This window comes from Jaculus jaculus, chromosome 10, assembly GCF_020740685.1.
Source record: "Jaculus jaculus isolate mJacJac1 chromosome 10, mJacJac1.mat.Y.cur, whole genome shotgun sequence".
In the NCBI taxonomy this organism is placed as follows: Eukaryota; Metazoa; Chordata; class Mammalia; order Rodentia; family Dipodidae; genus Jaculus; species Jaculus jaculus.
In genome coordinates this window covers 61364929-61378060 of record NC_059111.1, presented here as the reverse complement: position 1 = coordinate 61378060, position 13132 = coordinate 61364929, and the positions used below count along the sequence as shown (strand labels likewise).

The following is a 13132-nucleotide window of genomic DNA, read 5'->3' as shown; positions in this document are numbered from 1 at the left end:
ATTTTACTTTACATAGTAAGTGGGAAACTTGCAGATATGATCAAGTAAGGATTTTGAAATGAGGAAATTATTCGGGTGTACTCAATGTAATCAATGTTCCTTCGAAATTGGAAGGTGCTGTATTTCTGGCTTTAGAGATAGAAGAAGGTGCAATAAGCCAAGAAATGTTACTAGAAAAGACAAAGAAGCAAACTGTACTGTAGCCTCCAATAGTTTACTGTACTGTCTGGTGAAAGCACGTGACCTCTAGAAGTACACAATTAAAAAAAAAAAATTGTTCCACCGGGCGTGGTGGCACACACCTTTAATCCCAGCACTCAGGAGGCAGAGGTAGGAGGATCGCCATGAGTTCGAGGCCACCCTGAGACTACATAGTGAATTCCAGGTCAGCCTGGACTAGAGTGCAACCTTACCTCGAAAAACCAAAAAAAAAAAAAAAAAAATTGTGTTGAACTTCCCCTTAAGATGGCAGTGTAGGAACCTCACCAAAGCAGCCTGGGGGAGAAAAAGCCAAAAACAAAAACAAATCAGCAAAATATACCTTCCACTAAAAAAAAATGATGCGTATAATAAACTTTCGACTATACAGCAAGCAGAAAAGTAGGAGAGATCCAGAGCTCTACAGCCCACAGAAGCAGGCAGAAGTGGCTCCAATAGTGGCAGAACCAGGTCAGCATGGCCATAGCCGCAAAGCTTGGCCTGAGCCTCAGGAAAAGCCAGGTGAGGGGAATATCCACTCACACTGGCTTCTGCGCAATCTCAAGAAACGTGAAGGGAGGACTGCAGTGACCAATGGAGGAGCTTCTTGTGAGGTAGAAAAAAATTTGTGTTGTTTGAAACCATTACATTTGTGGTAATTTCTGATAGTAGCTGCAAAGAAGCTAATTGTTGTACTGTGGATATGACAAAAGTCTCCTGTGTAGAAAGCTTGGTTCTCACCTAATGGATCCAATTACTGTTAAATGATTGGATCATGTGGGCTCTGAATTTATCAGTGATCAATCCACTGGCAGACTCATAACTGGAGGTGGGACCTGGTTAAGAATGTCACTGAGCATGTGCCTTTGAAGAGTTGCCACGAGTTGAGTATGCTCTACTTACTCTAGCACACTTTTCTCAGGCTCAAAGCAATGGACCCCGCTCACCAATCGTGGACTGAAACCTTTAAAACTGAGCAAAAACAAATCATTCCTACTTTTAAATCAGATCGAATATAGCAAGAAAACCCACAAAATAACCTGACAATTTCTACACTAAGATTTGTATAGCAGACTTCCTTTCTTCTGCAGATGGCTATGGGGGTGATATGATGGGAAATCTATCTCTGTGAATAAACAAATTCTCTTAGAGAAAATTTTTGAGTTCTTTTACCCTTTGGAGCATAATACTGTCCTCAGGAAAAATGAAAGACTAATATCACTGGGTTTGTACATCTAGGGAATATCCGCATCATCTCAGGTTTCATCCATTCCTCATACCCCTTCAAAGGCAAGGAAATCATCTCCTAGGAAGCTAATCTTTCTGAAATTCTCAATCTCTTCAGCCACAGTTAATTTCTGGAGCTCCTATTTCAGCCTAGGTCCCAACTTTCAGTGAAATTTACTTAGAATGTCACACACATATTGTCTTTACAGCTTAGTATCAGTCACTTTTCTAACTGGTAAGACAAAATACTTGATAAGAGCAGCTTAATGAAAGAAGGGTTTATTATAGTTCACAATTGGAAGGTATATAGCAGGAAAGGATGACAGAAGTAGCTTAAGGCAGCTAGCTGATCACAATGACTCCACAGTCAGGAAACAAAAACAGACAAATGCTGGTGTTCTCTTCACTTTCTCCTTCTTAACCAGCCCATGACTCCTGCCCATGAAATGGTGCTGGCTGTATTTAGGGTAGGTATTCCCACTTCAATTAATCCAACCTAGAGACTCCCTCACAGACATGCCCAGACCTTTGCCTCCTAAGTGACTATAGATCCTGTCATGTTGGCCATCAGTGTTAATCCTCTCGAGCTCCACCAGCCTTTATGTTCTGGTGACCACAGTACCCTTCAGTGCCTGCTCTGCTATTTAGTTTCCCAAGAACAGACTTAGACACCTAGTAAGTAAATTAACACAATTTAGAACTTTCTTTACATTAGGTTCTTTTCTCCACTTCAAATGATCCTTCTCTTCTCTGTCCTCATAGAGCATGCTAAGGATATAATTTATCTCACATCATCATAGTTACTTTCTTCTGTATCTGTTTCCTTTTAGATACAAAGTTTAAAACAGTTCATGATCTTTACCAGTGATATGGGATTGGGGACTCTCAAGCTAGCAGTATAGAACACTGGTCAAGCACATGCCATTTAGTACATCCAGAACACTAGATTCTAATTACAGTTTTATTACTTCCAAGCTGTGATCTTGGGCAAGTTACATAATAGTTCTTCCTCTCTTCTCTCTCTTTCATGGAGGGGGGGGAGAGAGGGACAAAGAGACATTGGGTGTCTTCCTCAATTGCTCTTCATTATATTTTTGAAGACAGGGGCTCTTACTGAATCTACAGCTCACTGATTTGGCTAGACTAGCTAGTCAAAAGGCTCCAGAGATCCTTCTCCAACTCGTTAGCCCTGGGGTAGCAGGCGTGTGTCACCATGTCTGGTTTTTACATGGGTGCTGGGGATCTGAACTCAGGTTTTCATGCTTGTGTGGTAAATGCTTTACCAAGTGAGTTATCTCCCCAGCCCCACAGACTAGCATTTAAAAGCTTATATACGATTCACACTGTTTGGCTAATAAAATCCGTTCCCCAGCTTAAAAAGAAATAAAAATCTATATGAACATTAAGATTCAATACAGTGTTAACTTGAATAGACTTAAGTGCTTGGCAATAAGGAATTTTATTATCAGCTGTTGATACAGAAATATAACTAAACTATTAAGCAATATTAGGGCAAACAAAGTTACCCATATTCCTGCCTCCTTCAGGTAACTTTTAGAATTCTCAGAGGATTGTGAAGGAAAGCAGAATTATTTTCTTATGTTTTTATGTGACTGTAAGCAATAGTGGATATTCTTTAAACAACTTTAATTTTACATTATCAATCATATTTCACTATATTTAAGATTCCAGTTTATAATGAGTAACTAAAATTAAAAGTATACACTAGAACTATTTTCAAGGTTGACATCTTGTGGTGGTTTGATTCAGGTTCCCCCAAAAACTTAGGTATTCGGAATGCCAGATTCCCAGCTGATGGGAGATTTGGGAATTAACGCCTCCTAGAGGCAGTGTATTGCTGGGGGTGGGCTTACGGGTATTATCGCCAGTTTCTCCTTGCCAGCGTTTGGCACACTCTCCTGTTGCTGTTGTCTACCTGTTGTTGGTGAGGAGGTGATGTTCACCCTCTGCTCATGCCACTGTTTTCTCCTGCCATCATGGAGCTTCCCCTCAAGTCTATAAGCCAAAATAAACTTATTTTTCCCCACAAGCTGATCATGGTTTGGTAATTTCTGCCAGCAATGAGAACCTGACTGCAACACAACTCTTTTATAAAGTATAATGAGCAACAAAAAGGTTTATTTAAAAATAATTTAGCCAGGGCTGGAGAGGTGGCTTAGCGATTAAGTGTTTGCTTGTGAAGACTAAGCACCCTTGTTTGAGGCTCAATTCCCCAGAACCTACATAAGACAGATGCACAAGGTGGCTCATGTATCTGGAATTTGTTTGCAGTAGCTAGAGGCCCTGGTGCACCCATTTTCTCTCTTTCTCTGTGTCACTCTCAAATAAGTAAACAAACAAAAATTTAAAAAAATAATAATTTAGCTGGGCGTGGTGGCACATGCCTTTAATCCCACTACTCGGGAGACAGAGATAGGAGGATCACCATAAGTTCAAGTCTATCCTGAGACTATATAGTTAACTCAAGGTCAGCCTAGGCTAGAGTGAAACCCTACCTTGAAAAACAAAAAACAAACAAACAAAATTCTTACAAATAATTTAGAAGGAAAGCCAGGCATGGTAGCATATGTCTTTAATCCCAGCACTCAGGAGGCAGAGGTAGGAGGATCGCCATGAGTTCAAGGCCACCCTGAGACTACATAGTTAATTCCAGCCTGGACCTAACTTGGAAAAAACAAAAACAAAACAACAACAAAACTATTTATTTAGCTTTCCTATCCCTACTGCTGATGCCTTAACTATTCTGGTAGTTTGTTCAGAGCTCAGGTTCTTTTTTTTTTTTTTTAAATTTTTTATTTATTTATTTGAGAGTGACAGACACAGAAAGACATATAGAGGGAGAGAGAGAATGGGCGTGCCAGGGCCTCCAGCCACTGCAAACGAACTCCAGACGCATGCGCCCCCTTGTGCATCTGGCTAACGTGGGACCTGGGGAACCGAGCCTCGAACCAGGGTCCTTAGGCTTCACAGGCAAATGCTTAACTGCTAAGCCATCTCTCCAGCCCTCAGGTTCTTTTTTTTTTTAAAAAAAAACTATTTTATTTTATTTATTTGAGAGGTGAAAGAGTAAAAGAGAGATGGGCTGGAGAGATAGCTTAGCGGTTAAGTGCTTGCCTGTGAAGCCTAAGGACCCTGGTTCGAGGCTCGGTTCCCCAGGTCCCACGTTAGCCAGATGCACAAGGGGGCGCACGTGTCTGGAGTTCGTTTGCAGTGGCTGGAGGCCCTGGCACGCCCATTCTCTCTCTTCTCTCCCTATCTGCCTCTTTCTCTCTCTGTCACTATCAAATAAATAAAAATAAACAAAAACATTAAAAATAAAGAGTAAAAGAGAGAAAGGGGGGGTTGGAGACAATGTGCAAGAGCCTTCAGTGCTGTAAACAAACTCTAGATGAATGCACCACCCACCACCTTGTGCATCTAGCTTATGTGGGTCTTGGGGAATTGAATCTGGGTCTTTTGGATTTGCAGAAAAAAAGGCCTTAACTGCTAAGCCATCTCTCCAGCCCACTTTATGCATATTTTAACACAATGTTTAAAAGTGGATACAAGACTCAAGTAGAAAGCACAGAACCTAAGAGAGACCTGGCCCTCAGAACTAACTGTCCTTAGTCTCTCCTTCTTGAGGCCCTTAAAACTCTGTCACTGTGCTTCATCTATGAAGTAGACACACCTTCTGCTGAGGGTGTCAATGTCCTCATCATAGATGCAAGTCTGTGTGTACCCACAACCTTGAAGTAATGTCAGTGCCACAGGGTGAAAGACAAAGTCCCTAGAGGACCTCTTTTCTCCCAGGGGGCCTGAGGCAGAGAATACCTTTTTCTTTGCTTTTCTTTAACTTCTAAAGATGCATTCTTCACGACCCTCCTTATTTAAAGTTAGAAGTGTAGTATTTTCTCTAACTCCACTTTCATCTCATCGTTTCCCTCTACTTTGTGAGACCTCCCTCTTATTAACAAAAAATATGGAACACTTTTGCATATCATCCTTGTGCAGGGACCATGCTAATCTTCTCTATATTGTTCCAATTTTTAGTATATGTGCTGCCAAAGAGAGCATTCATTACGAATTTAAGAGCTAAATTCTTATTTTGGATATACATAGAGATTGAAAATAAATATTTTTAAAACTTATGCGGGGCTGGTAGGATGGCTTACTGGTTAAGGCATGTGGTGGTTTAATTTGGGTGCCTCCCATAAACTTAAGACGTTCCCAGATGATGGAGATTGGGAATTAATGGCTTCTGGAGGGAGTGTGTTGTTGGGGGCAGGCTTATGGGTATTAGAGCCAGTATCCCCTTGCCAGTGTTTGGCACACTCTCCTGTTGCTGTTGTCCACCTGATGTTGGTGAGAGGGTGATGTCCACCCTCTGCTCATGCCATCATTTCCCCCTGCCATTGTGGAGCTCCCCCTTGAGTCTGTAAGCCAAAATAAACCCTTTTTTCCTCACAAGCTGCTTTTGGTCAGGTGATTTCTGCTAGCCAAAGGACCAGCCAGGTTCAATCCCCCAGAACCTATATAAGCCAGATGCACAAGGTGGTACATGTGTCTGAAGTTTATTTGCAGTGGTTGGAGGCCTTGACACTCCCATTCTCTCCCTTCTTCCCTGCTTCTCTCTCTCTCAAATAAAAAAACATATGTATCTGGAAATTTATGAAGAGCAACTTAAAAAAAGAGCTAAATTCTTCATCATTGTCAATTTTTGTTTTAAACCTAAAATTGTCTTTTCTATTTAGACCTTTCTATTGATTTCCACAACTATACACTTTTAAACTAACAATTTTTTTCACCACAATAGGTTATAACAAAACAAAACAGCATACCTTACTGGAAGCAAATTTCCAGTTTTGATTGCATTTCCTTTCTTTATACATTCATAGAGATGGCTCTGAGGTTAAGAGTACCTCCTGTGCAAGCATGAGGCCCTGAGGATGATGAAAGATTGCTCAAATTTGATTCCTAGGACCCACAGAAACAGGTGGACTTGACCAAAATGTCTGTAACCCCAATCCTGTGATGAGCAGAGATGGATCACAAAAACAAACAAAACCCAGCAAACTTCTGCCTGAATAAGACACTCTGGCTCAAGTAAGAATGGGTAGATAAGCAATGAAGGGAGATACCTGTTTCCCTTAGGACATAGAGCATAGCAAGGGCACATACACGCACATAAAACACACATACAACACATTAAAAAAACACTCTAAATAAATAAATAAACAAAACAAGAAAGTAGACCCACTCTCAAAGCCATTTATTGTTCAATGGGTTTGTGAAAATGTTCATTTTTTTCTTTTTTTTTAGTAATTCTTTTATATCTTTTCACCTGTGTGTGTGAAGTGTATGTGGTATATGCACATGTATGAGCCCTTGCAGCATCTATGAAATCACAGTGATAGAACAGAATGGGTGGTGTCCTGCTACACCACTCCTCTGCCAGTTTTTGTTTGAGCCAGAGTATCTTAGAGATCCCAGAACTTGCCAATTTCAACTCCCAAGTCTTTGCTTCCCTGCAGGACCAAGGTTACAGGTGCTTGCGACCATGCCCAGCTGTTTATGCCAGTTCTGGAGATCCAAACTCCGACCTCAAGGACCCCACAGGGCCACATGCTTGCACTGGAAGCACACTTAACTATTGAGCCATCTCTCCAGCCCACTTCTCTATCACCCTGAATGAGTTTTAATCTGATCTTTGTATTTTCTTTTTGCATGTGCATGTATATCTGTGTGGTGTATGCAAATGTATGAGGATGTGTGTGTCTTACATGCGTATGCCAGAGAACTTCAGTGTCCTTTTCTGTTGCTTATCCTTGTATTTACTTGACTTGTATTGACATGGGACCATGCCTAGGTTTTTAAAATGTGAATACTACAGAATAGAACTCATGTGGTCTCAGGCCCTCATGCTTAAGTGACTAAGTGCTCTTACTGGCTGACTCATTTCCCCAGCCCCTCATCTGACTTGAAAACCAGATTTTAACTTTTGGTAGTAACAATTAATTTTTATTAATAACCTTATTATGAATAATAGTTATTACTATATGTTTTTTCAACGTAGAGTCTCATATTAGCCCAGGCTGACCTGGAACTCATTCTATTATTCCAGGCTGGTCTTGAATTCCCAGAAATCCTCCTACCTCTGCCTCCTGAGGGAAGATGGGATTAAAAGTGTGCACTAACATACCTGGCTTAAGTTATTATTCTTATTTACTTTTTTTTGTGGTGCTGGAGAATTGAACATGGGGCCTTATGCATGATAAGTAAATGAGCTAAATCTCCAAATATATTTTAACTTCTTATTGGCTTTTTCTCTTAAATATTTTGTTGTCTTCTCATACTCAACTGAACTTCCTCCATAATTACTCCTCTCCTCTAGAGCCTCAATTTCTTGTAATAATCCTATTTTCTCAGTCAGTAGCATATACTTACTTTTTAAAAATAATTAATTTATTTACTTGAGTGAGCGAGAAAGAGGCAGAGAGAGAGAGACAGAGAAAGAGACAGACAGAGAGAGAGAGAGAGAGAGAGAGAGAGAGAGAGAGGATGGGAATCCAGGGCTCCAGCTACTGTAAATGAACTGCAGGTGCATGCACCCCCTTGTACATCTGGCTTATGTGGGTCCTGGGGAATCTAGCCTCAAATGGAGTCCTTAGATTTCACAAGCAAGCGCTTAACTACTAAGCTGTGTCTACAGCCCACTTACACTTTTTGATCCTTTTAAATCTACCCTTTGGTGCAAATACATATTGACAGAACATTCATTACTTGCCAGATATTATTCTACAACTTTAGCACATTGTGCAGAAAACAGAGTAAGTTCTTGCCCTAATAAGTTTGCATGCCAGAAAATAGGACTGGAAAAGATGTCTGCAATTCAATTCATTTAAAAATAAGTTAGGTTACCAAAAACAATCTACACATTTAATGCAATCCCCATCAAAATTACAATGGCATTCTTCACAGAAATAGAAAAAACAATACAAAAATTCATTTGGAATCACAAAAAAGCCTCGAATATCTAAAACAATACTGAGCAACAAAAATAAGCCTGGTAGTATGACAATACCTGATTTTAACCTATACTACAGAGCCATAGTAACACAAATAGCATGGTACTGGCACAAAAGCAAACATGTAGATCAATGGAACAGAATAGAGGACCCAGATGTATGTCTGGGTAGCTAGCTATAGCCACCTGATATTTGATAAAAATGCCCATTGGTGGAAAGACAGCCTCTTCAGCAAATATTGCTGGGAAAACTGGATATGTATCTGTAGAAGGATGAAAATAGATTCTTCCCTCTCTCCATGTACTAGAATTAAGTCCAAATGGATTAAAGACCTTAACATCAGACCTGAAACTCTGAACCTACTAGAGAAACAAGTAGGGGAAACCCTTCAACATACTTGTCTTGGCAAAGACTTTCTGAATTGCTCAGGCAATAAAACCACAGATTAAGCACTGGGACCTCATCAAATTACAAAGACTTTGTACGGCAAAGGACACTGTGAATAAAGCAAAGAGGCAACGTACAGAATGGGAAAAAATCTTTGCCAGCTATACATCTGATAGAGGATTAATATCTAGGATATACAAAGAACTCAAAAAATTAAATAATAAGAGATCAAACAAGCCAATTAAAAATGGGCTATGAAACTAAATAAATAGAGAGTTCTCATAAGAAGAAATATGGATGGCATATAAGCATCTAAAAAAATGTTTTACATCCCTAGTCCTCAGGGAAATGCAGATTAAAACTACATTGAGATTCCATCTCACTCCTGTCAGAATGGCTACCATCATGAAAACAAATGACCATAAATACTGGCGAGGATGTGGAAAAAGAGGGATACTTCTACACTGTTGGTGGGAAGGCAATCTGATCCAGCCATTGTGGAAATCAGTGTAGAGGTTCCTAAGACAGCTAAAAATAGATCTACCAAATGACCCAGCTATAGCACTCGTAGGCATATATCCAAAGGACTCATCTCATTACCTCAGAGGTACTTGCTCAATCATGTTTATTGCCACTCAATTCACAATAGCTAGGAAATGGAACCAGCTTAGATGTCCCTCAACTGATGAGTGGTTAATGAAGATAGGGCATATTTATACAATGGAGTTCTACTCAGCGGTAAAGAAAAATGAAGTTATGAAATTTTCAGGAAAATGGATGGATCTGGAAAGGATTATACTAAGTGAGGTAACCCAGGCCCAGAAAGCCAAGTGTCACATGTTCTCTCTCATATGTGGATACTGGCTACAGATGATTGGACTTTTGTGTGAGTAGGAAAAAAACTCAGTAGCAAAGGCCAGTAAGCTAGAAAAGAAATATAAAGGGAAGAAAAAGGAAGGGAGGGGAGTATTTACTAGGATGGTATTGTATATATGTAAATAGAAGAATAGATTAATGGGGGTGAAAAGGCCCCAAGTGAGGTCTGGGGAAGAGATTGAGTAAAGGAGAGGTGGAGGGAGGACAAATCAAAATCTAAGAGGATATAAATAAATCATATGGAATCCTACTTTTTTTGGACAATGGAACACTCAGGAACCATAGATTGTTGCTAAAAATATTTCAGGGCCAGGGATGGGATACCTTCCAGTGAGTTGTTGGCCAGGGAGGTCCCTGATGCCCCCCAAACATTATAGATCATTGCCAAAGCCCTTGGTTTCCCACCAGGAATATAGATGGTAAGACCCTACTGCTGAAGACTCCACATACTTGGGCTGCAAGGCCACTGAGAAATCCTGCTGGAACTGAGCTGATAACCTCTTCCATGTAGACCAGCTGACAGAAAGCTGGAAGAAGCCACTTTGTATGCAGTTCAATGGGAGAGACAGAAATCACCAGTGAAGGTACTCAACAGTAGACACTGCAAGCCTTATATTTGACCAGCCAGGCCAAATGAGCCAACAGGTGCAATAGTGGCATGTCTGTCATGGTGGAAACCAAGTTCCCTCTAATTGGATTGGAAGCCAGCTGCATGGGAGGGAATACACCACTGTACTGAAAACTTAAAACAGGGGTAGTCAAAACAAACAAACAAACAAACAGACAAACAAAAAAACGGGAGGGTAGTCATGAGCCCTAGGGGTGTAATGTCTGCTGCTGTCTGGATAAATATATATACTATGCTTATCAAACTGGCCAATAAGCACTTCTCTTCATGTTCATACCCTTATATTAATGCTACTCTCATTTTTGGTAGAGAATCTTCTCTTTTCATATGGCAGTGACCTTAAGATAACTCAGAAGGCATCATGGTGCTAGAAAAGAAGTGACTGGAGTGCTCAGTACTGTAATATCTCTATTACACCTTCCAAGGCTTAGAGTCTAATGCAGAAGAGGTGGCAGAAAGAATGGAAGAGCCAAAGGAAGGGTAGGACTCCTTACAATGCGTTCTCCCCAGACACAAAATGGCCTGGATATCCATGACCTCTCAGTGCCTGACACTACCTACACAAGACCATCATAATAGGAGGAAAAGATCGTGACATCAAAATAAAAGAGACTGATTGAGATGGGGAGGGGATATTTGATAGAGAATGTGGTTTCAAATGGGAAAGTGTGGGGAGGGAGGGTATTATTATGGGATATTGTTTATAATCACGGAAGTTAATAAAAATTTGAAAAAAGTCAGGCAAGGTGGTGTACGCCTTTAATCCCAGCACTCGGGAGGCAGAGGTAGGAGGATCACCGTGAGTTCAAGGCCACCCTGAGACTACAGAGTTAATTCCAGGTCAGCCTGGACCAGAGTAAGACCCTACCTTGAAAAACCAAATAAAAATTTGAAGAAAAAAAAAAAGATAGGGCTGAGGAAATGACTTAGCGGTTAAGGTGTCTGCCTGTAAAGCCTAAGGACTCTGGTTCGATTCCCCAGGACCCACATAAGCCAGATGTATAAGGGAGTGCATGTATCTGGAGTCCATTTGCAGTGGCTAGAGGCCCTGGTGCATCCAATGTCTTTCTCTCAGCCTCTTCCTTTCTCTCTCTCTCACATTGTGATACATGCCTGCACCCAGAAATGAGGAAGCTGAGGCAGGAAAACTGAATTAGATTACCAGCTCAGTGGTACAGTCCTTGCCTAGCCAAACCTTTCCCACTAAAATAACAAAAACAGTAAGTGGAAATTTTATTTCAACGAATCCTCAAAGCTATATACCTCAATATTAACAAATACTTATTAAAGGTAATCTTTAACAAAGATTTTTATATTCTATGTATACTCAAAGATAGTAAGACTTCTGGTATTTCCAAAGAAGCAACTCTGTAGAAAATACAACTCATGAAATTATATATCCAGATTGTAACACAACAGCTCCAAAGTCCATGGCCTTTTTGCTATATCATACAGTCTCTGTGAGTATGAATTTAGTTTCCCATAAAAGAAGAACTGTGGTATAATAATGCAATGTAAACTCTCAGCACTTGGGAAATAGATGCAAACTAGCTGCTGAACTGCCAGCTCTCTTTATCATATAATTCTGCCTTGGGAAAGGAAAATAATGTATGCTATTGCAGTTACCATAAAACTAAAAATAGGAGTGCTGGAAGGGTAGCTTAATGGTTAAGGCCCTTGCCTGGAAAGCTAAAGGACCCAGGTTTGATTCCGCAGGACCCATGTAAGCCAGTTGCACACAGTACAATATGGATCTGGAGATTGTTTGCAGCAGCTAGAGGTCCTGGTGTGCCCATTCTCAATGTATCTCTCTCTCTAATAAATAAATTAATTGAAAAATCTAAAAATTAGCCAGGTGTGGTAGCACATGCCTTTAATCTCAGCCCTTGAGAGGTAAAGGTAGGAGGATCACTATGAGTACAAGGCCACCCTGAGACTACATAGTAACCTGGACTAGAGTGAGACTCTATGTTGAAAAACAAAAAACAAAACAAAAAAAATTCTAAAAATGAGACTAAAATCAAAGATTTACTCCAAATTAGAACTTTATAGGTAAAAGGTCCTTGGCTAGGTTATCTTTATTATTTGCATTATCTGTCAAGGCTTAGGAACCTAGTCAACCTGACTGAGCCAGAATCTACCCTGAAGAAGCTAGTATGCATGAGGATCACATGAGGAAGCATGAGGCAGTAACAGACACCATCCTGTTAGAACAAATTATTGTTTCTTAGTCTGAGTTTTTCTACTTGCATGTGATTTATACATTGGGGTAACTTCTCACTTTAATTAAATGTCTCTGAATCCATGTACACATTTCCCTTACACTCTAAATCTACCAGGTGAGTGCTTTCTCTAATGCTGGGCCTGTTACCAGTGTAATTTCTCTAAACTTCGGATATTACTTATTTCTCATCTAAATTTCTTGGTTTCTGCTTTGGTATTTTCCATTTGCTATATTCTTCCTTAAGCCACCACCATTTGCCCTCTTAACTTTCTTCCATGTGGAAATTCAAGGCAGATGCTATGTGTGTTCCTTCTAAATCTCCCTACACAAGTTCCTAGGTTCTATCTTCCATGTGCTTATTGTTCCACTCCAGTCTTTCCCTAAAAACCTCAATTTCTCTTAAATGAATCTCACAAACTATGCTGTGTTTTCCACAAGTGTTTTGTTCTAGCTTTATTCCTACATCTCAATTTCCCTCAAATAAACCCCACAATTTGTGATTTCTCTCTAAATCAATTTAATAATTCATAATTTGAGGTGGAGAGATGGCTTAGTAGTTAAGGC

The 13132-nt window shown here is 40.2% G+C and overlaps 1 protein-coding gene and 1 pseudogene across 3 annotated transcripts in view; both read right to left on the bottom strand.

The window, feature by feature from the left end:
* The window catches only part of Ankib1 (ankyrin repeat and IBR domain containing 1), a 190980-nt gene that overhangs the window by 104339 nt on the left and 73509 nt on the right, over positions 1-13132 (bottom strand). The window lies entirely within an intron of this gene.
* LOC123464197 lies at positions 5402-5502 on the bottom strand (annotated as a pseudogene).